Source organism: Heterodontus francisci, chromosome 5 (assembly GCF_036365525.1).
Source record: "Heterodontus francisci isolate sHetFra1 chromosome 5, sHetFra1.hap1, whole genome shotgun sequence".
NCBI lineage: Eukaryota > Metazoa > Chordata > Chondrichthyes > Heterodontiformes > Heterodontidae > Heterodontus > Heterodontus francisci.
In genome coordinates, this window is record NC_090375.1 from 62450930 (window position 1) to 62476712 (window position 25783).

Genomic DNA, 25783 nt, shown 5'->3' on the forward strand with positions numbered 1-25783 from the left:
GGTGACTTGTGTGTTTGGGTGGGAGCCGAGCCAAGCCGAGCCGAGGTTAAATGGTGGAGGGATTTAAATCGGTCTAAGCAAGCAAGGTGTCGTGTGGCGTTCTTTACATTCGTTTCGAGGTCTTTGTATCAGGGTGTTAGGGGGGTCTTAATAAAGAAGTTTACGGTTCCGCCCAACCCTGTGCCTGTGCAATTTGTCCTTTCTAAAATCCTAAAGAACCATCAGTAAGGGGGGTAAACAGGAGCCGGAAGCTCTCACAAAGAACGAGCAGCAGGTTTCAGGCAGACCAAAGTGCGCCTTTCAGCTAGTTGATGGTCCTCCAGCAAGAGTTGATGCTTACCTGGGGTGTGCGTCCAGTTTTTTTTTTTATTTCCAAAATATACTTTATTCATAAATATCTGTAAAAATTACATTGCCAAACAGTTTCCAAACAGCACCAAAAAATACAAACATTGCAAGGGAGATCAGTTTCCTTCAATACTGTCATGAGTTTCTTCCCAACCCTTCCGTTTCACAATTGTCATGTCAATTACAGTTTTACATTTACAGCAATTGAGAACATTAACGATACAGTTCGAGGGGTGCGTCCAGTTTGAGCAGCATGGCAGGCAAAACCTCAGCACTCACTGGAAAGCAAAAGAAGTCTTGTGTCAGTCAGACAGGGCTCTCGACTGCTCCCTCACACTCGTGGCGGCTGCTAGTTTCCGCTCACCAGCTTTTCCTTGCGCCAGCTGGGGCTCTTCTGGGCTTCTTTCATGGTTATTGGAGCTGGCCGGTCCTGCCGCTGCTAACTTGCTGCTGCTGGAGGGACCTGCTGATTGAAGCAAAGCACTGACTGCGTTCAGGCAGTGAGCCAAGCCCAAGCCCAAGCCGCATTTCCCTGCAGCTCAAGGAGCAACTTGGAGACAGCTGCTATGGGGCTGTTGTGAAAGAATCTGGGCTCAGCAGTCTTGGGCTCAGCAGTCTTAGCCAAGCTGGGGAATTAGCTCAAATGGTAGAGCGCTTGCTTAGCATGTGAGAGGTAGCGGGATCGATGCCTGCATTCTCCATTCTGCTTTTTCCTGGGCTCCAATCTTCACATTCAGCACTTGTGGCAAGCAGCTGACAACGTCTTGCCTTGCGCTCCCATCTCCAGTGCTGGAGGCTGTCAAATGCTTTGCAGCACTGCAGCAAGCAAAGCGGCTGGATTTTGGCACGCAACGAGAGCGGAAAGGTCAAGTGAGTGATGGCAAAAGAAAGCACAGTGGGCACACTGCCTTCTCTGAGGATCGAACTCAGGACCTTCAGATTATGAGACTGACGCGCTGCCTACTGCGCTAAGAAGGCACTGCCATTCAGCACGCCCAAGTAGACCAAGTTGCAAAGTGTTCCCAAGCCGCAGGACAAAGTCGACACAAAACTCTCAGCCAGCCAGGAGTCAAAGCTATCAGCTTCCCATCCCCAGACAGACGTCTTATCCATTACAGCATTGGCCCAGGCTGTGGAGAGCAGCTGGCCGTTCACAGTCCCACAGCACAGCGGCAGCAATGGCTAGGCCAAGGCCTGAGCGGCAAACCATCAGCCAGCACTTTTGTCACTTCCCTTCCGTAGCTCAGCTGCTGCGGCGCAGGACTGTAGAGGAAAGCAGAGCAAAATCATCCTTTGGCCGCTGCTTAAATTCACACTTGAAGGAGTATGTGCTTTTTTAGAGTAAGCGTGTAGTAAGCAGCAATTAGCTGAAGGTAGCGCTCTTAACTTGACAAGTCGATGGCTGCTCAACGTGTTGCCGCCAAGGCACGGGATCCCTCGTTTCCTGTCTGCAAACTGCCTGCACGCGACTGTTTCACTTCCGCAGTTTCATCTGCTGGCCAGCAGGGGTTCGTCTTTGCTCCCCCAGAATATATAATATTCCATAAAAATTTGCAACCCTTTTCTATGCAATGGACATTTGCAAAACGCAGCAAAAATAGTGTTGGCGCATACAGCCCGAGGGGGTCTTACACGGGTGCCGGCCACTCGGTAAACTATGGCGGGAGGACCCCCTTACACAGTGGTCTTTCTCCATGGAGCCTTTGGAGCGGCTGCCCCAAGCTTTACTGCATCCCACAGCACGTAGTCCTGGACCTCGGAACGTGCCAGCGAGCGAAACTCAAGTCGTGGACGACTCTTTGCACTGGAAGAATTGGGATCGGAATTCCTCCTCCCCACCCCCACCTCCCGCCCCCCGCCCCCCGACTGGACTTTAAAACTGGACTTTATGGAGTATGGGGAAGGAACCCCAACCCTCACGGACAATAGTACTGTGAATGAGAGCCAAAACCTTACACAAAGCACACAGACGCAGGCTGCATTCCGATGGATCAATTTCAAACATTCCAACATCACAACAGAACTGATAGTGTCAAAGGACTGGAATTTGGGACATTATCATAACAGTGACACAGCATAACTGCCGTCATGTAACACAATTAAGTAATTAGGGAGGCCATTCTTACAACTAACCGGCCCCAGGCCACAGCATTCACTCCTGTCGAGGCAGGAGAGAAACCTTTTCACGTATATCAGCTCTGGAGCCTGGAATACCTCACCCTGGTGGAGTTTATTGTTCTCGGTCATGGAAATAACATCAACATAAGTGGATCTGTCTGGACCAGGCAGGTAACTGACGAAAGAGATTAAAAGGTGCTAAGCGCTCACCATCCAGCAGGATGGCTCCAGGTGATGTGTTTATGATATTTCGATAAGGATCATCATGAAAAGGACAAGATCGAAGAGTTTGGCACTGCAGTCAAGAAGGAGGGTCAGGAAGAGTCAACCTGGCTCGTGGACCTACAAATTCTCACCTCATGGAGGATTGTAAGTTATCAGCCAAATGTGAGGGGTATTTGGGGCTGAGAGTTGAAAGCAATTTTAAGTGTGACAAAGAAATCCTGGGAGGGTTTGGGGTTTTGAATTGAGTGAGTTTGGGGCAGAAGTGTGGGCTTTTGCTTGTGGGTTTTCGGAAAAGGTGCGTCTTAAAAGTGGTGGTGACTTGTGTGTTTGGGTGGGAGCCGAGCCAAGCCGAGCCGAGGTTAAATGGTGGAGGGATTTAAATCGGTCTAAGCAAGCAAGGTGTCGTGTGGCGTTCTTTACATTCGTTTCGAGGTCTTTGTATCAGGGTGTTAGGGGGGTCTTAATAAAGAAGTTTACGGTTCCGCCCAACCCTGTGCCTGTGCAATTTGTCCTTTCTAAAATCCTAAAGAACCATCAGTAAGGGGGGTAAACAGGAGCCGGAAGCTCTCACAAAGAACGAGCAGCAGGTTTCAGGCAGACCAAAGTGCGCCTTTCAGCTAGTTGATGGTCCTCCAGCAAGAGTTGATGCTTACCTGGGGTGTGCGTCCAGTTTTTTTTTTTATTTCCAAAATATACTTTATTCATAAATATCTGTAAAAATTACATTGCCAAACAGTTTCCAAACAGCACCAAAAAATACAAACATTGCAAGGGAGATCAGTTTCCTTCAATACTGTCATGAGTTTCTTCCCAACCCTTCCGTTTCACAATTGTCATGTCAATTACAGTTTTACATTTACAGCAATTGAGAACATTAACGATACAGTTCGAGGGGTGCGTCCAGTTTGAGCAGCATGGCAGGCAAAACCTCAGCACTCACTGGAAAGCAAAAGAAGTCTTGTGTCAGTCAGACAGGGCTCTCGACTGCTCCCTCACACTCGTGGCGGCTGCTAGTTTCCGCTCACCAGCTTTTCCTTGCGCCAGCTGGGGCTCTTCTGGGCTTCTTTCATGGTTATTGGAGCTGGCCGGTCCTGCCGCTGCTAACTTGCTGCTGCTGGAGGGACCTGCTGATTGAAGCAAAGCACTGACTGCGTTCAGGCAGTGAGCCAAGCCCAAGCCCAAGCCCAAGCCCAAGCCCAAGCCGCATTTCCCTGCAGCTCAAGGAGCAACTTGGAGACAGCTGCTATGGGGCTGTTGTGAAAGAATCTGGGCTCAGCAGTCTTGGGCTCAGCAGTCTTAGCCAAGCTGGGGAATTAGCTCAAATGGTAGAGCGCTTGCTTAGCATGTGAGAGGTAGCGGGATCGATGCCTGCATTCTCCATTCTGCTTTTTCCTGGGCTCCAATCTTCACATTCAGCACTTGTGGCAAGCAGCTGACAACGTCTTGCCTTGCGCTCCCATCTCCAGTGCTGGAGGCTGTCAAATGCTTTGCAGCACTGCAGCAAGCAAAGCGGCTGGATTTTGGCACGCAACGAGAGCGGAAAGGTCAAGTGAGTGATGGCAAAAGAAAGCACAGTGGGCACACTGCCTTCTCTGAGGATCGAACTCAGGACCTTCAGATTATGAGACTGACGCGCTGCCTACTGCGCTAAGAAGGCACTGCCATTCAGCACGCCCAAGTAGACCAAGTTGCAAAGTGTTCCCAAGCCGCAGGACAAAGTCGACACAAAACTCTCAGCCAGCCAGGAGTCAAAGCTATCAGCTTCCCATCCCCAGACAGACGTCTTATCCATTACAGCATTGGCCCAGGCTGTGGAGAGCAGCTGGCCGTTCACAGTCCCACAGCACAGCGGCAGCAATGGCTAGGCCAAGGCCTGAGCGGCAAACCATCAGCCAGCACTTTTGTCACTTCCCTTCCGTAGCTCAGCTGCTGCGGCGCAGGACTGTAGAGGAAAGCAGAGCAAAATCATCCTTTGGCCGCTGCTTAAATTCACACTTGAAGGAGTATGTGCTTTTTTAGAGTAAGCGTGTAGTAAGCAGCAATTAGCTGAAGGTAGCGCTCTTAACTTGAACAGTCGATGGCTGCTCAACGTGTTGCCGCCAAGGCACGGGATCCCTCGTTTCCTGTCTGCAAACTGCCTGCACGCGACTGTTTCACTTCCGCAGTTTCATCTGCTGGCCAGCAGGGGTTCGTCTTTGCTCCCCCAGAATATATAATATTCCATAAAAATTTGCAACCCTTTTCTATGCAATGTACATTTGCAAAACGCAGCAAAAATAGTGTTGGCGCATACAGCCCGAGGGGGTCTTACACGGGTGCCGGCCACTCGGTAAACTATGGCGGGAGGACCCCCTTACACAGTGGTCTTTCTCCATGGAGCCTTTGGAGCGGCTGCCCCAAGCTTTACTGCATCCCACAGCACGTAGTCCTGGACCTCGGAACGTGCCAGCGAGCGAAACTCAAGTCGTGGACGACTCTTTGCACTGGAAGAATTGGGATCGGAATTCCTCCTCCCCACCCCCACCTCCCGCCCCCCGCCCCCCGACTGGACTTTAAAACTGGACTTTATGGAGTATGGGGAAGGAACCCCAACCCTCACGGACAATAGTACTGTGAATGAGAGCCAAAACCTTACACAAAGCACACAGACGCAGGCTGCATTCCGATGGATCAATTTCAAACATTCCAACATCACAACAGAACTGATAGTGTCAAAGGACTGGAATTTGGGACATTATCATAACAGTGACACAGCATAACTGCCGTCATGTAACACAATTAAGTAATTAGGGAGGCCATTCTTACAACTAACCGGCCCCAGGCCACAGCATTCACTCCTGTCGAGGCAGGAGAGAAACCTTTTCACGTATATCAGCTCTGGAGCCTGGAATACCTCACCCTGGTGGAGTTTATTGTTCTCGGTCATGGAAATAACATCAACATAAGTGGATCTGTCTGGACCAGGCAGGTAACTGACGAAAGAGATTAAAAGGTGCTAAGCGCTCACCATCCAGCAGGATGGCTCCAGGTGATGTGTTTATGATATTTCGATAAGGATCATCATGAAAAGGACAAGATCGAAGAGTTTGGCACTGCAGTCAAGAAGGAGGGTCAGGAAGAGTCAACCTGGCTCGTGGACCTACAAATTCTCACCTCATGGAGGATTGTAAGTTATCAGCCAAATGTGAGGGGTATTTGGGGCTGAGAGTTGAAAGCAATTTTAAGTGTGACAAAGAAATCCTGGGAGGGTTTGGGGTTTTGAATTGAGTGAGTTTGGGGCAGAAGTGTGGGCTTTTGCTTGTGGGTTTTCGGAAAAGGTGCGTCTTAAAAGTGGTGGTGACTTGTGTGTTTGGGTGGGAGCCGAGCCAAGCCGAGCCGAGGTTAAATGGTGGAGGGATTTAAATCGGTCTAAGCAAGCAAGGTGTCGTGTGGCGTTCTTTACATTCGTTTCGAGGTCTTTGTATCAGGGTGTTAGGGGGGTCTTAATAAAGAAGTTTACGGTTCCGCCCAACCCTGTGCCTGTGCAATTTGTCCTTTCTAAAATCCTAAAGAACCATCAGTAAGGGGGGTAAACAGGAGCCGGAAGCTCTCACAAAGAACGAGCAGCAGGTTTCAGGCAGACCAAAGTGCGCCTTTCAGCTAGTTGATGGTCCTCCAGCAAGAGTTGATGCTTACCTGGGGTGTGCGTCCAGTTTTTTTTTTTATTTCCAAAATATACTTTATTCATAAATATCTGTAAAAATTACATTGCCAAACAGTTTCCAAACAGCACCAAAAAATACAAACATTGCAAGGGAGATCAGTTTCCTTCAATACTGTCATGAGTTTCTTCCCAACCCTTCCGTTTCACAATTGTCATGTCAATTACAGTTTTACATTTACAGCAATTGAGAACATTAACGATACAGTTCGAGGGGTGCGTCCAGTTTGAGCAGCATGGCAGGCAAAACCTCAGCACTCACTGGAAAGCAAAAGAAGTCTTGTGTCAGTCAGACAGGGCTCTCGACTGCTCCCTCACACTCGTGGCGGCTGCTAGTTTCCGCTCACCAGCTTTTCCTTGCGCCAGCTGGGGCTCTTCTGGGCTTCTTTCATGGTTATTGGAGCTGGCCGGTCCTGCCGCTGCTAACTTGCTGCTGCTGGAGGGACCTGCTGATTGAAGCAAAGCACTGACTGCGTTCAGGCAGTGAGCCAAGCCCAAGCCCAAGCCCAAGCCCAAGCCGCATTTCCCTGCAGCTCAAGGAGCAACTTGGAGACAGCTGCTATGGGGCTGTTGTGAAAGAATCTGGGCTCAGCAGTCTTCGCCAAGCTGGGGAATTAGCTCAAATGGTAGAGTGCTTGCTTAGCATGTGAGAGGTAGTGGGATCGATGCCTGCATTCTCCATTCTGCTTTTTCCTGGGCTCCAATCTTCACATTCAGCACTTGTGGCAAGCAGCTGACAACGTCTTGCCTTGCGCTCCCATCTCCAGTGCTGGAGGCTGTCAAATGCTTTGCAGCACTGCAGCAAGCAAAGCGGCTGGATTTTGGCACGCAACGAGAGCGGAAAGGTCAATTGAGTGATGGCAAAAGAAAGCACAGTGGGCACACTGCCTTCTCTGAGGATCGAACTCAGGACCTTCAGATTATGAGACTGACGCGCTGCCTACTGCGCTAAGAAGGCACTGCCATGCAGCACGCCCAAGTAGACCAAGTTGCAAAGTGTTCCCAAGCCGCAGGACAAAGTCGACACAAAACTCTCAGCCAGCCAGGAGTCAAAGCTATCAGCTTCCCATCCCTAGACAGACGTCTTATCCATTACAGCATTGGCCCAGGCTGTGGAGAGCAGCTGGCCGTTCACAGTCCCACAGCACAACGGCAGCAATGGCTAGGCCAAGGCCTGAGCGGCAAACCATCAGCAAGCACTTTTGTCACTTCCCTTCCGTAGCTCAGCTGCTGCGGCGCAGGACTGTAGAGGAAAGCAGAGCAAAATCATCCTTAGGCCGCTGCTTAAATTCACACTTGAAGGAGTATGTGCTTTTTTAGAGTAAGCGTGTAGTAAGCAGCAATTAGCTGAAGGTAGCGCTCTTAACTTGACAAGTCGATGGCTGCTCAACGTGTTGCCGCCAAGGCACGGGATCCCTCGTTTCCTGTCTGCAAACTGCCTGCACGCGACTGTTTCACTTCCGCAGTTTCATCTGCTGGCCAGCAGGGGTTCGTCTTTGCTCCCCCAGAATATATAATATTCCATAAAAATTTGCAACCCTTTTCTATGCAATGTACATTTGCAAAACGCAGCAAAAATAGTGTTGGCGCATACAGCCCGAGGGGGTCTTACACGGGTGCCGGCCACTCGGTAAACTATGGCGGGAGGACCCCCTTACACAGTGGTCTTTCTCCATGGAGCCTTTGGAGCGGCTGCCCCAAGCTTTACTGCATCCCACAGCACGTAGTCCTGGACCTCGGAACGTGCCAGCGAGCGAAACTCAAGTCGTGGACGACTCTTTGCACTGGAAGAATTGGGATCGGAATTCCTCCTCCCCACCCCCACCTCCCGCCCCCCGCCCCCCGACTGGACTTTAAAACTGGACTTTATGGAGTATGGGGAAGGAACCCCAACCCTCACGGACAATAGTACTGTGAATGAGAGCCAAAACCTTACACAAAGCACACAGACGCAGGCTGCATTCCGATGGATCAATTTCAAACATTCCAACATCACAACAGAACTGATAGTGTCAAAGGACTGGAATTTGGGACATTATCATAACAGTGACACAGCATAACTGCCGTCATGTAACACAATTAAGTAATTAGGGAGGCCATTCTTACAACTAACCGGCCCCAGGCCACAGCATTCACTCCTGTCGAGGCAGGAGAGAAACCTTTTCACGTATATCAGCTCTGGAGCCTGGAATACCTCACCCTGGTGGAGTTTATTGTTCTCGGTCATGGAAATAACATCAACATAAGTGGATCTGTCTGGACCAGGCAGGTAACTGACGAAAGAGATTAAAAGGTGCTAAGCGCTCACCATCCAGCAGGATGGCTCCAGGTGATGTGTTTATGATATTTCGATAAGGATCATCATGAAAAGGACAAGATCGAAGAGTTTGGCACTGCAGTCAAGAAGGAGGGTCAGGAAGAGTCAACCTGGCTCGTGGACCTACAAATTCTCACCTCATGGAGGATTGTAAGTTATCAGCCAAATGTGAGGGGTATTTGGGGCTGAGAGTTGAAAGCAATTTTAAGTGTGACAAAGAAATCCTGGGAGGGTTTGGGGTTTTGAATTGAGTGAGTTTGGGGCAGAAGTGTGGGCTTTTGCTTGTGGGTTTTCGGAAAAGGTGCGTCTTAAAAGTGGTGGTGACTTGTGTGTTTGGGTGGGAGCCGAGCCGAGCCGAGCCGAGGTTAAATGGTGGAGGGATTTAAATCGGTCTAAGCAAGCAAGGTGTCGTGTGGCGTTCTTTACATTCGTTTCGAGGTCTTTGTATCAGGGTGTTAGGGGGGGTCTTAATAAAGAAGTTTACGGTTCCGCCCAACCCTGTGCCTGTGCAATTTGTCCTTTCTAAAATCCTAAAGAACCATCAGTAAGGGGGGTAAACAGGAGCCGGAAGCTCTCACAAAGAACGAGCAGCAGGTTTCAGGCAGACCAAAGTGCGCCTTTCAGCTAGTTGATGGTCCTCCAGCAAGAGTTGATGCTTACCTGGGGTGTGCGTCCAGTTTTTTTTTTTATTTCCAAAATATACTTTATTCATAAATATCTGTAAAAATTACATTGCCAAACAGTTTCCAAACAGCACCAAAAAATACAAACATTGCAAGGGAGATCAGTTTCCTTCAATACTGTCATGAGTTTCTTCCCAACCCTTCCGTTTCACAATTGTCATGTCAATTACAGTTTTACATTTACAGCAATTGAGAACATTAACGATACAGTTCGAGGGGTGCGTCCAGTTTGAGCAGCATGGCAGGCAAAACCTCAGCACTCACTGGAAAGCAAAAGAAGTCTTGTGTCAGTCAGACAGGGCTCTCGACTGCTCCCTCACACTCGTGGCGGCTGCTAGTTTCCGCTCACCAGCTTTTCCTTGCGCCAGCTGGGGCTCTTCTGGGCTTCTTTCATGGTTATTGGAGCTGGCCGGTCCTGCCGCTGCTAACTTGCTGCTGCTGGAGGGACCTGCTGATTGAAGCAAAGCACTGACTGCGTTCAGGCAGTGAGCCAAGCCCAAGCCCAAGCCCAAGCCGCATTTCCCTGCAGCTCAAGGAGCAACTTGGAGACAGCTGCTATGGGGCTGTTGTGAAAGAATCTGGGCTCAGCAGTCTTAGCCAAGCTGGGGAATTAGCTCAAATGGGAGAGCGCTCGCTTAGCATGTGAGAGGTAGTGGGATCGATGCCTGTATTCTCCATTCTGCTTTTTCCTGGGCTCCAATCTTCACATTCAGCACTTGTGGCAACCAGCTGACAACGTCTTGCCTTGCGCTCCCATCTCCAGTGCTGGAGGCTGTCAAATGCTTTGCAGCACTGCAGCAAGCAAAGCGGCTGGATTTTGGCACGCAACGAGAGCGGAAAGGTCAAGTGAGTGATGGCAAAAGAAAGCACAGTGGGCACACTGCCTTCTCTGAGGATCGAACTCAGGACCTTCAGATTATGAGACTGACGCGCTGCCTACTGCGCTAAGAAGGCACTGCCATGCAGCACGCCCAAGTAGACCAAGTTGCAAAGTGTTCCCAAGCCGCAGGACAAAGTCGACACAAAACTGTCAGCCAGCCAGGAGTCAAAGCTATCAGCTTCCCATCCCTAGACAGACGTCTTATCCATTACAGCATTGGCCCAGGCTGTGGAGAGCAGCTGGCCGTTCACAGTCCCACAGCACAGCGGCAGCAATGGCTAGGCCAAGGCCTGAGCGGCAAACCATCAGCCAGCACTTTTGTCACTTCCCTTCCGTAGCTCAGCTGCTGCGGCGCAGGACTGTAGAGGAAAGCAGAGCAAAATCATCCTTAGGCCGCTGCTTAAATTCACACTTGAAGGAGTATGTGCTTTTTTAGAGTAAGCGTGTAGTAAGCAGCAATTAGCTGAAGGTAGCGCTCTTAACTTGACAAGTCGATGGCTGCTCAACGTGTTGCCGCCAAGGCACGGGATCCCTCGTTTCCTGTCTGCAAACTGCCTGCACGCGACTGTTTCACTTCCGCAGTTTCATCTGCTGGCCAGCAGGGGTTCGTCTTTGCTCCCCCAGAATATATAATATTCCATAAAAATTTGCAACCCTTTTCTATGCAATGTACATTTGCAAAACGCAGCAAAAATAGTGTTGGCGCATACAGCCCGAGGGGGTCTTACACGGGTGCCGGCCACTCGGTAAACTATGGCGGGAGGACCCCCTTACACAGTGGTCTTTCTCCATGGAGCCTTTGGAGCGGCTGCCCCAAGCTTTACTGCATCCCACAGCACGTAGTCCTGGACCTCGGAACGTGCCAGCGAGCGAAACTCAAGTCGTGGACGACTCTTTGCACTGGAAGAATTGGGATCGGAATTCCTCCTCCCCACCCCCACCTCCCGCCCCCCGCCCCCCGACTGGACTTTAAAACTGGACTTTATGGAGTATGGGGAAGGAACCCCAACCCTCACGGACAATAGTACTGTGAATGAGAGCCAAAACCTTACACAAAGCACACAGACGCAGGCTGCATTCCGATGGATCAATTTCAAACATTCCAACATCACAACAGAACTGATAGTGTCAAAGGACTGGAATTTGGGACATTATCATAACAGTGACACAGCATAACTGCCGTCATGTAACACAATTAAGTAATTAGGGAGGCCATTCTTACAACTAACCGGCCCCAGGCCACAGCATTCACTCCTGTCGAGGCAGGAGAGAAACCTTTTCACGTATATCAGCTCTGGAGCCTGGAATACCTCACCCTGGTGGAGTTTATTGTTCTCGGTCATGGAAATAACATCAACATAAGTGGATCTGTCTGGACCAGGCAGGTAACTGACGAAAGAGATTAAAAGGTGCTAAGCGCTCACCATCCAGCAGGATGGCTCCAGGTGATGTGTTTATGATATTTCGATAAGGATCATCATGAAAAGGACAAGATCGAAGAGTTTGGCACTGCAGTCAAGAAGGAGGGTCAGGAAGAGTCAACCTGGCTCGTGGACCTACAAATTCTCACCTCATGGAGGATTGTAAGTTATCAGCCAAATGTGAGGGGTATTTGGGGCTGAGAGTTGAAAGCAATTTTAAGTGTGACAAAGAAATCCTGGGAGGGTTTGGGGTTTTGAATTGAGTGAGTTTGGGGCAGAAGTGTGGGCTTTTGCTTGTGGGTTTTCGGAAAAGGTGCGTCTTAAAAGTGGTGGTGACTTGTGTGTTTGGGTGGGAGCCGAGCCGAGCCGAGCCGAGGTTAAATGGTGGAGGGATTTAAATCGGTCTAAGCAAGCAAGGTGTCGTGTGGCGTTCTTTACATTCGTTTCGAGGTCTTTGTATCAGGGTGTTAGGGGGGGTCTTAATAAAGAAGTTTACGGTTCCGCCCAACCCTGTGCCTGTGCAATTTGTCCTTTCTAAAATCCTAAAGAACCATCAGTAAGGGGGGTAAACAGGAGCCGGAAGCTCTCACAAAGAACGAGCAGCAGGTTTCAGGCAGACCAAAGTGCGCCTTTCAGCTAGTTGATGGTCCTCCAGCAAGAGTTGATGCTTACCTGGGGTGTGCGTCCAGTTTTTTTTTTTATTTCCAAAATATACTTTATTCATAAATATCTGTAAAAATTACATTGCCAAACAGTTTCCAAACAGCACCAAAAAATACAAACATTGCAAGGGAGATCAGTTTCCTTCAATACTGTCATGAGTTTCTTCCCAACCCTTCCGTTTCACAATTGTCATGTCAATTACAGTTTTACATTTACAGCAATTGAGAACATTAACGATACAGTTCGAGGGGTGCGTCCAGTTTGAGCAGCATGGCAGGCAAAACCTCAGCACTCACTGGAAAGCAAAAGAAGTCTTGTGTCAGTCAGACAGGGCTCTCGACTGCTCCCTCACACTCGTGGCGGCTGCTAGTTTCCGCTCACCAGCTTTTCCTTGCGCCAGCTGGGGCTCTTCTGGGCTTCTTTCATGGTTATTGGAGCTGGCCGGTCCTGCCGCTGCTAACTTGCTGCTGCTGGAGGGACCTGCTGATTGAAGCAAAGCACTGACTGCGTTCAGGCAGTGAGCCAAGCCCAAGCCCAAGCCGCATTTCCCTGCAGCTCAAGGAGCAACTTGGAGACAGCTGCTATGGGGCTGTTGTGAAAGAATCTGGGCTCAGCAGTCTTAGCCAAGCTGGGGAATTAGCTCAAATGGGAGAGCGCTCGCTTAGCATGTGAGAGGTAGCGGGATTGATGCCTGCATTCTCCATTCTGCTTTTTCCTGGGCTCCAATCTTCACATTCAGCACTTGTGGCAAGCAGCTGACAACGTCTTGCCTTGCGCTCCCATCTCCAGTGCTGGAGGCTGTCAAATGCTTTGCAGCACTGCAGCAAGCAAAGCGGCTGGATTTTGGCACGCAACGAGAGCGGAAAGGTCAAGTGAGTGATGGCAAAAGAAAGCACAGTGGGCACACTGCCTTCTCTGAGGATCGAACTCAGGACCTTCAGATTATGAGACTGACGCGCTGCCTACTGCGCTAAGAAGGCACTGCCATGCAGCACGCCCAAGTAGACCAAGTTGCAAAGTGTTCCCAAGCCGCAGGACAAAGTCGACACAAAACTGTCAGCCAGCCAGGAGTCAAAGCTATCAGCTTCCCATCCCTAGACAGACGTCTTATCCATTACAGCATTGGCCCAGGCTGTGGAGAGCAGCTGGCCGTTCACAGTCCCACAGCACAGCGGCAGCAATGGCTAGGCCAAGGCCTGAGCGGCAAACCATCAGCCAGCACTTTTGTCACTTCCCTTCCGTAGCTCAGCTGCTGCGGCGCAGGACTGTAGAGGAAAGCAGAGCAAAATCATCCTTTGGCCGCTGCTTAAATTCACACTTGAAGGAGTATGTGCTTTTTTAGAGTAAGCGTGTAGTAAGCAGCAATTAGCTGAAGGTAGCGCTCTTAACTTGACAAGTCGATGGCTGCTCAACGTGTTGCCGCCAAGGCACGGGATCCCTCGTTTCCTGTCTGCAAACTGCCTGCACGCGACTGTTTCACTTCCGCAGTTTCATCTGCTGGCCAGCAGGGGTTCGTCTTTGCTCCCCCAGAATATATAATATTCCATAAAAATTTGCAACCCTTTTCTATGCAATGTACATTTGCAAAACGCAGCAAAAATAGTGTTGGCGCATACAGCCCGAGGGGGTCTTACACGGGTGCCGGCCACTCGGTAAACTATGGCGGGAGGACCCCCTTACACAGTGGTCTTTCTCCATGGAGCCTTTGGAGCGGCTGCCCCAAGCTTTACTGCATCCCACAGCACGTAGTCCTGGACCTCGGAACGTGCCAGCGAGCGAAACTCAAGTCGTGGACGACTCTTTGCACTGGAAGAATTGGGATCGGAATTCCTCCTCCCCACCCCCACCTCCCGCCCCCCGCCCCCCGCCCCCCGACTGGACTTTAAAACTGGACTTTATGGAGTATGGGGAAGGAACCCCAACCCTCACGGACAATAGTACTGTGAATGAGAGCCAAAACCTTACACAAAGCACACAGACGCAGGCTGCATTCCGATGGATCAATTTCAAACATTCCAACATCACAACAGAACTGATAGTGTCAAAGGACTGGAATTTGGGACATTATCATAACAGTGACACAGCATAACTGCCGTCATGTAACACAATTAAGTAATTAGGGAGGCCATTCTTACAACTAACCGGCCCCAGGCCACAGCATTCACTCCTGTCGAGGCAGGAGAGAAACCTTTTCACGTATATCAGCTCTGGAGCCTGGAATACCTCACCCTGGTGGAGTTTATTGTTCTCGGTCATGGAAATAACATCAACATAAGTGGATCTGTCTGGACCAGGCAGGTAACTGACGAAAGAGATTAAAAGGTGCTAAGCGCTCACCATCCAGCAGGATGGCTCCAGGTGATGTGTTTATGATATTTCGATAAGGATCATCATGAAAAGGACAAGATCGAAGAGTTTGGCACTGCAGTCAAGAAGGAGGGTCAGGAAGAGTCAACCTGGCTCGTGGACCTACAAATTCTCACCTCATGGAGGATTGTAAGTTATCAGCCAAATGTGAGGGGTATTTGGGGCTGAGAGTTGAAAGCAATTTTAAGTGTGACAAAGAAATCCTGGGAGGGTTTGGGGTTTTGAATTGAGTGAGTTTGGGGCAGAAGTGTGGGCTTTTGCTTGTGGGTTTTCGGAAAAGGTGCGTCTTAAAAGTGGTGGTGACTTGTGTGTTTGGGTGGGAGCCGAGCCGAGCCGAGCCGAGGTTAAATGGTGGAGGGATTTAAATCGGTCTAAGCAAGCAAGGTGTCGTGTGGCGTTCTTTACATTCGTTTCGAGGTCTTTGTATCAGGGTGTTAGGGGGGGTCTTAATAAAGAAGTTTACGGTTCCGCCCAACCCTGTGCCTGTGCAATTTGTCCTTTCTAAAATCCTAAAGAACCATCAGTAAGGGGGGTAAACAGGAGCCGGAAGCTCTCACAAAGAACGAGCAGCAGGTTTCAGGCAGACCAAAGTGCGCCTTTCAGCTAGTTGATGGTCCTCCAGCAAGAGTTGATGCTTACCTGGGGTGTGCGTCCAGTTTTTTTTTTTATTTCCAAAATATACTTTATTCATAAATATCTGTAAAAATTACATTGCCAAACAGTTTCCAAACAGCACCAAAAAATACAAACATTGCAAGGGAGATCAGTTTCCTTCAATACTGTCATGAGTTTCTTCCCAACCCTTCCGTTTCACAATTGTCATGTCAATTACAGTTTTACATTTACAGCAATTGAGAACATTAACGATACAGTTCGAGGGGTGCGTCCAGTTTGAGCAGCATGGCAGGCAAAACCTCAGCACTCACTGGAAAGCAAAAGAAGTCTTGTGTCAGTCAGACAGGGCTCTCGACTGCTCCCTCACACTCGTGGCGGCTGCTAGTTTCCGCTCACCAGCTTTTCCTTGCGCCAGCTGGGGCTCTTCTGGGCTTCTTTCATGGTTATTGGAGCTGGCCGGTCCTGCCGCTGCTAACTTGCTGCTGCTGGAGGGAACTGCTGATTGAAGCAAAGCACTGACTGCGTTCAGGCAGTGAGCCAAGCCCAAGCCCAAGCCCAAGCCCAAGCCGCATTTCCCTGCAGCTCAAGGAGCAACTTGGAGACAGCTGCTATGGGGCTGTTGTGAAAGAATCTGGGCTCAGCAGTCTTAGCCAAGCTGGGGAATTAGCTCAAATGGGAGAGCGCTTGCTTAGCATGTGAGAGGTAGCGGGATCGATGCCTGTATTCTCCATTCTGCTTTTTCCTGGGCTCCAATCTTCACATTCAGCACTTGTGGCAACCAGCTGACAACGTCTTGCCTTGCGCTCCCATCTCCAGTGCTGGAGGCTGTCAAATGCTTTGCAGCACTGCAGCAAGCAAAGCGGCTGGATTTTGGCACGCAACGAGAGCGGAAAGGTCAAGTGAGTGATGGCAAAAGAAAGCACAGTGGGCACACTGCCTTCTCTGAGGATCGAACTCAGGACCTTCAGATTATGAGACTGACGCGCTGCCTACTGCGCTAAGAAGGCACTGCCATGCAGCACGCCCAAGTAGACCAAGTTGCAAAGTGTTCCCAAGCCGCAGGACAAAGTCGACACAAAACTGTCAGCCAGCCAGGAGTCAAAGCTATCAGCTTCCCATCCCTAGACAGACGTCTTATCCATTACAGCATTGGCCCAGGCTGTGGAGAGCAGCTGGCCGTTCACAGTCCCACAGCACAGCGGCAGCAATGGCTAGGCCAAGGCCTGAGCGGCAAACCATCAGCAAGCACTTTTGTCACTTCCCTTCCGTAGCTCAGCTGCTGCGGCGCAGGACTGTAGAGGAAAGCAGAGCAAAATCATCCTTAGGCCGCTGCTTAAATTCACACTTGAAGGAGTATGTGCTTTTTTAGAGTAAGCGTGTAGTAAGCAGCAATTAGCTGAAGGTAGCGCTCTTAACTTGACAAGTCGATGGCTGCTCAACGTGTTGCCGCCAAGGCACGGGATCCCTCGTTTCCTGTCTGCAAACTGCCTGCACGCGACTGTTTCACTTCCGCAGTTTCATCTGCTGGCCAGCAGGGGTTCGTCTTTGCTCCCCCAGAATATATAATATTCCATAAAAATTTGCAACCCTTTTCTATGCAATGTACATTTGCAAAACGCAGCAAAAATAGTGTTGGCGCATACAGCCCGAGGGGGTCTTACACGGGTGCCGGCCACTCGGTAAACTATGGCGGGAGGACCCCCTTACACAGTGGTCTTTCTCCATGGAGCCTTTGGAGCGGCTGCCCCAAGCTTTACTGCATCCCACAGCACGTAGTCCTGGACCTCGGAACGTGCCAGCGAGCGAAACTCAAGTCGTGGACGACTCTTTGCACTGGAAGAATTGGGATCGGAATTCCTCCTCCCCACCCCCACCTCCCGCCCCCCGCCCCCCGCCCCCCGACTGGACTTTAAAACTGGACTTTATGGAGTATGGGGAAGGAACCCCAACCCTCACGGACAATAGTACTGTGAATGAGAGCCAAAACCTTACACAAAGCACACAGACGCAGGCTGCATTCCGATGGATCAATTTCAAACATTCCAACATCACAACAGAACTGATAGTGTCAAAGGACTGGAATTTGGGACATTATCATAACAGTGACACAGCATAACTGCCGTCATGTAACACAATTAAGTAATTAGGGAGGCCATTCTTACAACTAACCGGCCCCAGGCCACAGCATTCACTCCTGTCGAGGCAGGAGAGAAACCTTTTCACGTATATCAGCTCTGGAGCCTGGAATACCTCACCCTGGTGGAGTTTATTGTTCTCGGTCATGGAAATAACATCAACATAAGTGGATCTGTCTGGACCAGGCAGGTAACTGACGAAAGAGATTAAAAGGTGCTAAGCGCTCACCATCCAGCAGGATGGCTCCAGGTGATGTGTTTATGATATTTCGATAAGGATCATCATGAAAAGGACAAGATCGAAGAGTTTGGCACTGCAGTCAAGAAGGAGGGTCAGGAAGAGTCAACCTGGCTCGTGGACCTACAAATTCTCACCTCATGGAGGATTGTAAGTTATCAGCCAAATGTGAGGGGTATTTGGGGCTGAGAGTTGAAAGCAATTTTAAGTGTGACAAAGAAATCCTGGGAGGGTTTGGGGTTTTGAATTGAGTGAGTTTGGGGCAGAAGTGTGGGCTTTTGCTTGTGGGTTTTCGGAAAAGGTGCGTCTTAAAAGTGGTGGTGACTTGTGTGTTTGGGTGGGAGCCGAGCCGAGCCGAGCCGAGGTTAAATGGTGGAGGGATTTAAATCGGTCTAAGCAAGCAAGGTGTCGTGTGGCGTTCTTTACATTCGTTTCGAGGTCTTTGTATCAGGGTGTTAGGGGGGGTCTTAATAAAGAAGTTTACGGTTCCGCCCAACCCTGTGCCTGTGCAATTTGTCCTTTCTAAAATCCTAAAGAACCATCAGTAAGGGGGGTAAACAGGAGCCGGAAGCTCTCACAAAGAACGAGCAGCAGGTTTCAGGCAGACCAAAGTGCGCCTTTCAGCTAGTTGATGGTCCTCCAGCAAGAGTTGATGCTTACCTGGGGTGTGCGTCCAGTTTTTTTTTTTATTTCCAAAATATACTTTATTCATAAATATCTGTAAAAATTACATTGCCAAACAGTTTCCAAACAGCACCAAAAAATACAAACATTGCAAGGGAGATCAGTTTCCTTCAATACTGTCATGAGTTTCTTCCCAACCCTTCCGTTTCACAATTGTCATGTCAATTACAGTTTTACATTTACAGCAATTGAGAACATTAACGATACAGTTCGAGGGGTGCGTCCAGTTTGAGCAGCATGGCAGGCAAAACCTCAGCACTCACTGGAAAGCAAAAGAAGTCTTGTGTCAGTCAGACAGGGCTCTCGACTGCTCCCTCACACTCGTGGCGGCTGCTAGTTTCCGCTCACCAGCTTTTCCTTGCGCCAGCTGGGGCTCTTCTGGGCTTCTTTCATGGTTATTGGAGCTGGCCGGTCCTGCCGCTGCTAACTTGCTGCTGCTGGAGGGAACTGCTGATTGAAGCAAAGCACTGACTGCGTTCAGGCAGTGAGCCAAGCCCAAGCCCAAGCCCAAGCCCAAGCCGCATTTCCCTGCAGCTCAAGGAGCAACTTGGAGACAGCTGCTATGGGGCTGTTGTGAAAGAATCTGGGCTCAGCAGTCTTAGCCAAGCTGGGGAATTAGCTCAAATGGGAGAGCGCTTGCTTAGCATGTGAGAGGTAGCGGGATCGATGCCTGTATTCTCCATTCTGCTTTTTCCTGGGCTCCAATCTTCACATTCAGCACTTGTGGCAACCAGCTGACAACGTCTTGCCTTGCGCTCCCATCTCCAGTGCTGGAGGCTGTCAAATGCTTTGCAGCACTGCAGCAAGCAAAGCGGCTGGATTTTGGCACGCAACGAGAGCGGAAAGGTCAAGTGAGTGATGGCAAAAGAAAGCACAGTGGGCACACTGCCTTCTCTGAGGATCGAACTCAGGACCTTCAGATTATGAGACTGACGCGCTGCCTACTGCGCTAAGAAGGCACTGCCATGCAGCACGCCCAAGTAGACCAAGTTGCAAAGTGTTCCCAAGCCGCAGGACAAAGTCGACACAAAACTGTCAGCCAGCCAGGAGTCAAAGCTATCAGCTTCCCATCCCTAGACAGACGTCTTATCCATTACAGCATTGGCCCAGGCTGTGGAGAGCAGCTGGCCGTTCACAGTCCCACAGCACAGCGGCAGCAATGGCTAGGCCAAGGCCTGAGCGGCAAACCATCAGCAAGCACTTTTGTCACTTCCCTTCCGTAGCTCAGCTGCTGCGGCGCAGGACTGTAGAGGAAAGCAGAGCAAAATCATCCTTAGGCCGCTGCTTAAATTCACACTTGAAGGAGTATGTGCTTTTTTAGAGTAAGCGTGTAGTAAGCAGCAATTAGCTGAAGGTAGCGCTCTTAACTTGACAAGTCGATGGCTGCTCAACGTGTTGCCGCCAAGGCACGGGATCCCTCGTTTCCTGTCTGCAAACTGCCTGCACGCGACTGTTTCACTTCCGCAGTTTCATCTGCTGGCCAGCAGGGGTTCGTCTTTGCTCCCCCAGAATATATAATATTCCATAAAAATTTGCAACCCTTTTCTATGCAATGTACATTTGCAAAACGCAGCAAAAATAGTGTTGGCGCATACAGCCCGAGGGGGTCTTACACGGGTGCCGGCCACTCGGTAAACTATGGCGGGAGGACCCCCTTACACAGTGGTCTTTCTCCATGGAGCCTTTGGAGCGGCTGCCCCAAGCTTTACTGCATCCCACAGCACGTAGTCCTGGACCTCGGAACGTGCCAGCGAGCGAAACTCAAGTCGTGGACGACTCTTTGCACTGGAAGAATTGGGATCGGAATTCCTCCTCCCCACCCCCACCTCCCGCCCCCCGCCCCCCGCCCCCCGACTGGACTTTAAAACTGGACTTTATGGAGTATGGGGAAGGAACCCCAACCCTCACGGACAATAGTACTGTGAATGAGAGCCAAAACCTTACACAAAGCACACAGACGCAGGCTGCATTCCGATGGATCAATTTCAAACATTCCAACATCACAACAGAACTGATAGTGTCAAAGGACTGGAATTTGGGACATTATCATAACAGTGACACAGCATAACTGCCGTCATGTAACACAATTAAGTAATTAGGGAGGCCATTCTTACAACTAACCGGCCCCAGGCCACAGCATTCACTCCTGTCGAGGCAGGAGAGAAACCTTTTCACGTATATCAGCTCTGGAGCCTGGAATACCTCACCCTGGTGGAGTTTATTGTTCTCGGTCATGGAAATAACATCAACATAAGTGGATCTGTCTGGACCAGGCAGGTAACTGACGAAAGAGATTAAAAGGTGCTAAGCGCTCACCATCCAGCAGGATGGCTCCAGGTGATGTGTTTATGATATTTCGATAAGGATCATCATGAAAAGGACAAGATCGAAGAGTTTGGCACTGCAGTCAAGAAGGAGGGTCAGGAAGAGTCAACCTGGCTCGTGGACCTACAAATTCTCACCTCATGGAGGATTGTAAGTTATCAGCCAAATGTGAGGGGTATTTGGGGCTGAGAGTTGAAAGCAATTTTAAGTGTGACAAAGAAATCCTGGGAGGGTTTGGGGTTTTGAATTGAGTGAGTTTGGGGCAGAAGTGTGGGCTTTTGCTTGTGGGTTTTCGGAAAAGGTGCGTCTTAAAAGTGGTGGTGACTTGTGTGTTTGGGTGGGAGCCGAGCCGAGCCGAGCCGAGGTTAAATGGTGGAGGGATTTAAATCGGTCTAAGCAAGCAAGGTGTCGTGTGGCGTTCTTTACATTCGTTTCGAGGTCTTTGTATCAGGGTGTTAGGGGGGGTCTTAATAAAGAAGTTTACGGTTCCGCCCAACCCTGTGCCTGTGCAATTTGTCCTTTCTAAAATCCTAAAGAACCATCAGTAAGGGGGGTAAACAGGAGCCGGAAGCTCTCACAAAGAACGAGCAGCAGGTTTCAGGCAGACCAAAGTGCGCCTTTCAGCTAGTTGATGGTCCTCCAGCAAGAGTTGATGCTTACCTGGGGTGTGCGTCCAGTTTTTTTTTTTATTTCCAAAATATACTTTATTCATAAATATCTGTAAAAATTACATTGCCAAACAGTTTCCAAACAGCACCAAAAAATACAAACATTGCAAGGGAGATCAGTTTCCTTCAATACTGTCATGAGTTTCTTCCCAACCCTTCCGTTTCACAATTGTCATGTCAATTACAGTTTTACATTTACAGCAATTGAGAACATTAACGATACAGTTCGAGGGGTGCGTCCAGTTTGAGCAGCATGGCAGGCAAAACCTCAGCACTCACTGGAAAGCAAAAGAAGTCTTGTGTCAGTCAGACAGGGCTCTCGACTGCTCCCTCACACTCGTGGCGGCTGCTAGTTTCCGCTCACCAGCTTTTCCTTGCGCCAGCTGGGGCTCTTCTGGGCTTCTTTCATGGTTATTGGAGCTGGCCGGTCCTGCCGCTGCTAACTTGCTGCTGCTGGAGGGAACTGCTGATTGAAGCAAAGCACTGACTGCGTTCAGGCAGTGAGCCAAGCCCAAGCCCAAGCCCAAGCCCAAGCCGCATTTCCCTGCAGCTCAAGGAGCAACTTGGAGACAGCTGCTATGGGGCTGTTGTGAAAGAATCTGGGCTCAGCAGTCTTAGCCAAGCTGGGGAATTAGCTCAAATGGGAGAGCGCTTGCTTAGCATGTGAGAGGTAGCGGGATCGATGCCTGTATTCTCCATTCTGCTTTTTCCTGGGCTCCAATCTTCACATTCAGCACTTGTGGCAACCAGCTGACAACGTCTTGCCTTGCGCTCCCATCTCCAGTGCTGGAGGCTGTCAAATGCTTTGCAGCACTGCAGCAAGCAAAGCGGCTGGATTTTGGCACGCAACGAGAGCGGAAAGGTCAAGTGAGTGATGGCAAAAGAAAGCACAGTGGGCACACTGCCTTCTCTGAGGATCGAACTCAGGACCTTCAGATTATGAGACTGACACGCTGCCTACTGCGCTAAGAAGGCACTGCCATGCAGCACGCCCAAGTAGACCAAGTTGCAAAGTGTTCCCAAGCCGCAGGACAAAGTCGACACAAAACTGTCAGCCAGCCAGGAGTCAAAGCTATCAGCTTCCCATCCCTAGACAGACGTCTTATCCATTACAGCATTGGCCCAGGCTGTGGAGAGCAGCTGGCCGTTCACAGTCCCACAGCACAGCGGCAGCAATGGCTAGGCCAAGGCCTGAGCGGCAAACCATCAGCAAGCACTTTTGTCACTTCCCTTCCGTAGCTCAGCTGCTGCGGCGCAGGACTGTAGAGGAAAGCAGAGCAAAATCATCCTTAGGCCGCTGCTTAAATTCACACTTGAAGGAGTATGTGCTTTTTTAGAGTAAGCGTGTAGTAAGCAGCAATTAGCTGAAGGTAGCGCTCTTAACTTGACAAGTCGATGGCTGCTCAACGTGTTGCCGCCAAGGCACGGGATCCCTCGTTTCCTGTCTGCAAACTGCCTGCACGCGACTGTTTCACTTCCGCAGTTTCATCTGCTGGCCAGCAGGGGTTCGTCTTTGCTCCCCCAGAATATATAATATTCCATAAAAATTTGCAACCCTTTTCTATGCAATGTACATTTGCAAAACGCAGCAAAAATAGTGTTGGCGCATACAGCCCGAGGGGGTCTTACACGGGTGCCGGCCACTCGGTAAACTATGGCGGGAGGACCCCCTTACACAGTGGTCTTTCTCCATGGAGCCTTTGGAGCGGCTGCCCCAAGCTTTACTGCATCCCACAGCACGTAGTCCTGGACCTCGGAACGTGCCAGCGAGCGAAACTCAAGTCGTGGACGACTCTTTGCACTGGAAGAATTGGGATCGGAATTCCTCCTCCCCACCCCCACCTCCCGCCCCCCGCCCCCCGCCCCCCGACTGGACTTTAAAACTGGACTTTATGGAGTATGGGGAAGGAACCCCAACCCTCACGGACAATAGTACTGTGAATGAGAGCCAAAACCTTACACAAAGCACACAGACGCAGGCTGCATTCCGATGGATCAATTTCAAACATTCCAACATCACAACAGAACTGATAGTGTCAAAGGACTGGAATTTGGGACATTATCATAACAGTGACACAGCATAACTGCCGTCATGTAACACAATTAAGTAATTAGGGAGGCCATTCTTACAACTAACCGGCCCCAGGCCACAGCATTCACTCCTGTCGAGGCAGGAGAGAAACCTTTTCACGTATATCAGCTCTGGAGCCTGGAATACCTCACCCTGGTGGAGTTTATTGTTCTCGGTCATGGAAATAACATCAACATAAGTGGATCTGTCTGGACCAGGCAGGTAACTGACGAAAGAGATTAAAAGGTGCTAAGCGCTCACCATCCAGCAGGATGGCTCCAGGTGATGTGTTTATGATATTTCGATAAGGATCATCATGAAAAGGACAAGATCGAAGAGTTTGGCACTGCAGTCAAGAAGGAGGGTCAGGAAGAGTCAACCTGGCTCGTGGACCTACAAATTCTCACCTCATGGAGGATTGTAAGTTATCAGCCAAATGTGAGGGGTATTTGGGGCTGAGAGTTGAAAGCAATTTTAAGTGTGACAAAGAAATCCTGGGAGGGTTTGGGGTTTTGAATTGAGTGAGTTTGGGGCAGAAGTGTGGGCTTTTGCTTGTGGGTTTTCGGAAAAGGTGCGTCTTAAAAGTGGTGGTGACTTGTGTGTTTGGGTGGGAGCCGAGCCGAGCCGAGCCGAGGTTAAATGGTGGAGGGATTTAAATCGGTCTAAGCAAGCAAGGTGTCGTGTGGCGTTCTTTACATTCGTTTCGAGGTCTTTGTATCAGGGTGTTAGGGGGGGTCTTAATAAAGAAGTTTACGGTTCCGCCCAACCCTGTGCCTGTGCAATTTGTCCTTTCTAAAATCCTAAAGAACCATCAGTAAGGGGGGTAAACAGGAGCCGGAAGCTCTCACAAAGAACGAGCAGCAGGTTTCAGGCAGACCAAAGTGCGCCTTTCAGCTAGTTGATGGTCCTCCAGCAAGAGTTGATGCTTACCTGGGGTGTGCGTCCAGTTTTTTTTTTTATTTCCAAAATATACTTTATTCATAAATATCTGTAAAAATTACATTGCCAAACAGTTTCCAAACAGCACCAAAAAATACAAACATTGCAAGGGAGATCAGTTTCCTTCAATACTGTCATGAGTTTCTTCCCAACCCTTCCGTTTCACAATTGTCATGTCAATTACAGTTTTACATTTACAGCAATTGAGAACATTAACGATACAGTTCGAGGGGTGCGTCCAGTTTGAGCAGCATGGCAGGCAAAACCTCAGCACTCACTGGAAAGCAAAAGAAGTCTTGTGTCAGTCAGACAGGGCTCTCGACTGCTCCCTCACACTCGTGGCGGCTGCTAGTTTCCGCTCACCAGCTTTTCCTTGCGCCAGCTGGGGCTCTTCTGGGCTTCTTTCATGGTTATTGGAGCTGGCCGGTCCTGCCGCTGCTAACTTGCTGCTGCTGGAGGGAACTGCTGATTGAAGCAAAGCACTGACTGCGTTCAGGCAGTGAGCCAAGCCCAAGCCCAAGCCCAAGCCCAAGCCGCATTTCCCTGCAGCTCAAGGAGCAACTTGGAGACAGCTGCTATGGGGCTGTTGTGAAAGAATCTGGGCTCAGCAGTCTTAGCCAAGCTGGGGAATTAGCTCAAATGGGAGAGCGCTTGCTTAGCATGTGAGAGGTAGCGGGATCGATGCCTGTATTCTCCATTCTGCTTTTTCCTGGGCTCCAATCTTCACATTCAGCACTTGTGGCAACCAGCTGACAACGTCTTGCCTTGCGCTCCCATCTCCAGTGCTGGAGGCTGTCAAATGCTTTGCAGCACTGCAGCAAGCAAAGCGGCTGGATTTTGGCACGCAACGAGAGCGGAAAGGTCAAGTGAGTGATGGCAAAAGAAAGCACAGTGGGCACACTGCCTTCTCTGAGGATCGAACTCAGGACCTTCAGATTATGAGACTGACACGCTGCCTACTGCGCTAAGAAGGCACTGCCATGCAGCACGCCCAAGTAGACCAAGTTGCAAAGTGTTCCCAAGCCGCAGGACAAAGTCGACACAAAACTGTCAGCCAGCCAGGAGTCAAAGCTATCAGCTTCCCATCCCTAGACAGACGTCTTATCCATTACAGCATTGGCCCAGGCTGTGGAGAGCAGCTGGCCGTTCACAGTCCCACAGCACAGCGGCAGCAATGGCTAGGCCAAGGCCTGAGCGGCAAACCATCAGCAAGCACTTTTGTCACTTCCCTTCCGTAGCTCAGCTGCTGCGGCGCAGGACTGTAGAGGAAAGCAGAGCAAAATCATCCTTAGGCCGCTGCTTAAATTCACACTTGAAGGAGTATGTGCTTTTTTAGAGTAAGCGTGTAGTAAGCAGCAATTAGCTGAAGGTAGCGCTCTTAACTTG

General features: G+C 50.0%; 9 non-coding genes across 9 annotated transcripts; all 9 read right to left on the reverse strand.

Annotated features, from left to right (window-relative positions):
• Nucleotides 1-1253: 1253 nt before the first annotated feature.
• On the reverse strand, nucleotides 1254-1326 carry trnam-cau (transfer RNA methionine (anticodon CAU)). The gene has a single exon. It is a non-coding gene; the product is annotated as a tRNA-Met (tRNA).
• A 2949-nt stretch (nucleotides 1327-4275) lies between these two features.
• Nucleotides 4276-4348, reverse strand: trnam-cau (transfer RNA methionine (anticodon CAU)). The gene has a single exon. It is a non-coding gene; the product is annotated as a tRNA-Met (tRNA).
• Nucleotides 4349-7276: 2928 nt separating this feature from the next.
• Nucleotides 7277-7349, reverse strand: trnam-cau (transfer RNA methionine (anticodon CAU)). Its single transcript has one exon. It is a non-coding gene; the product is annotated as a tRNA-Met (tRNA).
• A 2923-nt stretch (nucleotides 7350-10272) lies between these two features.
• On the reverse strand, nucleotides 10273-10345 carry trnam-cau (transfer RNA methionine (anticodon CAU)). The gene has a single exon. It is a non-coding gene; the product is annotated as a tRNA-Met (tRNA).
• Nucleotides 10346-13262: 2917 nt separating this feature from the next.
• trnam-cau (transfer RNA methionine (anticodon CAU)) lies at nucleotides 13263-13335 on the reverse strand. The gene has a single exon. It is a non-coding gene; the product is annotated as a tRNA-Met (tRNA).
• A 2936-nt stretch (nucleotides 13336-16271) lies between these two features.
• Nucleotides 16272-16344, reverse strand: trnam-cau (transfer RNA methionine (anticodon CAU)). Its single transcript has one exon. It is a non-coding gene; the product is annotated as a tRNA-Met (tRNA).
• Nucleotides 16345-19280: 2936 nt separating this feature from the next.
• On the reverse strand, nucleotides 19281-19353 carry trnam-cau (transfer RNA methionine (anticodon CAU)). Its single transcript has one exon. It is a non-coding gene; the product is annotated as a tRNA-Met (tRNA).
• A 2936-nt stretch (nucleotides 19354-22289) lies between these two features.
• On the reverse strand, nucleotides 22290-22362 carry trnam-cau (transfer RNA methionine (anticodon CAU)). Its single transcript has one exon. It is a non-coding gene; the product is annotated as a tRNA-Met (tRNA).
• A 2936-nt stretch (nucleotides 22363-25298) lies between these two features.
• Nucleotides 25299-25371, reverse strand: trnam-cau (transfer RNA methionine (anticodon CAU)). The gene has a single exon. It is a non-coding gene; the product is annotated as a tRNA-Met (tRNA).
• Between the last annotated feature and the right edge of the window lie 412 nt (nucleotides 25372-25783).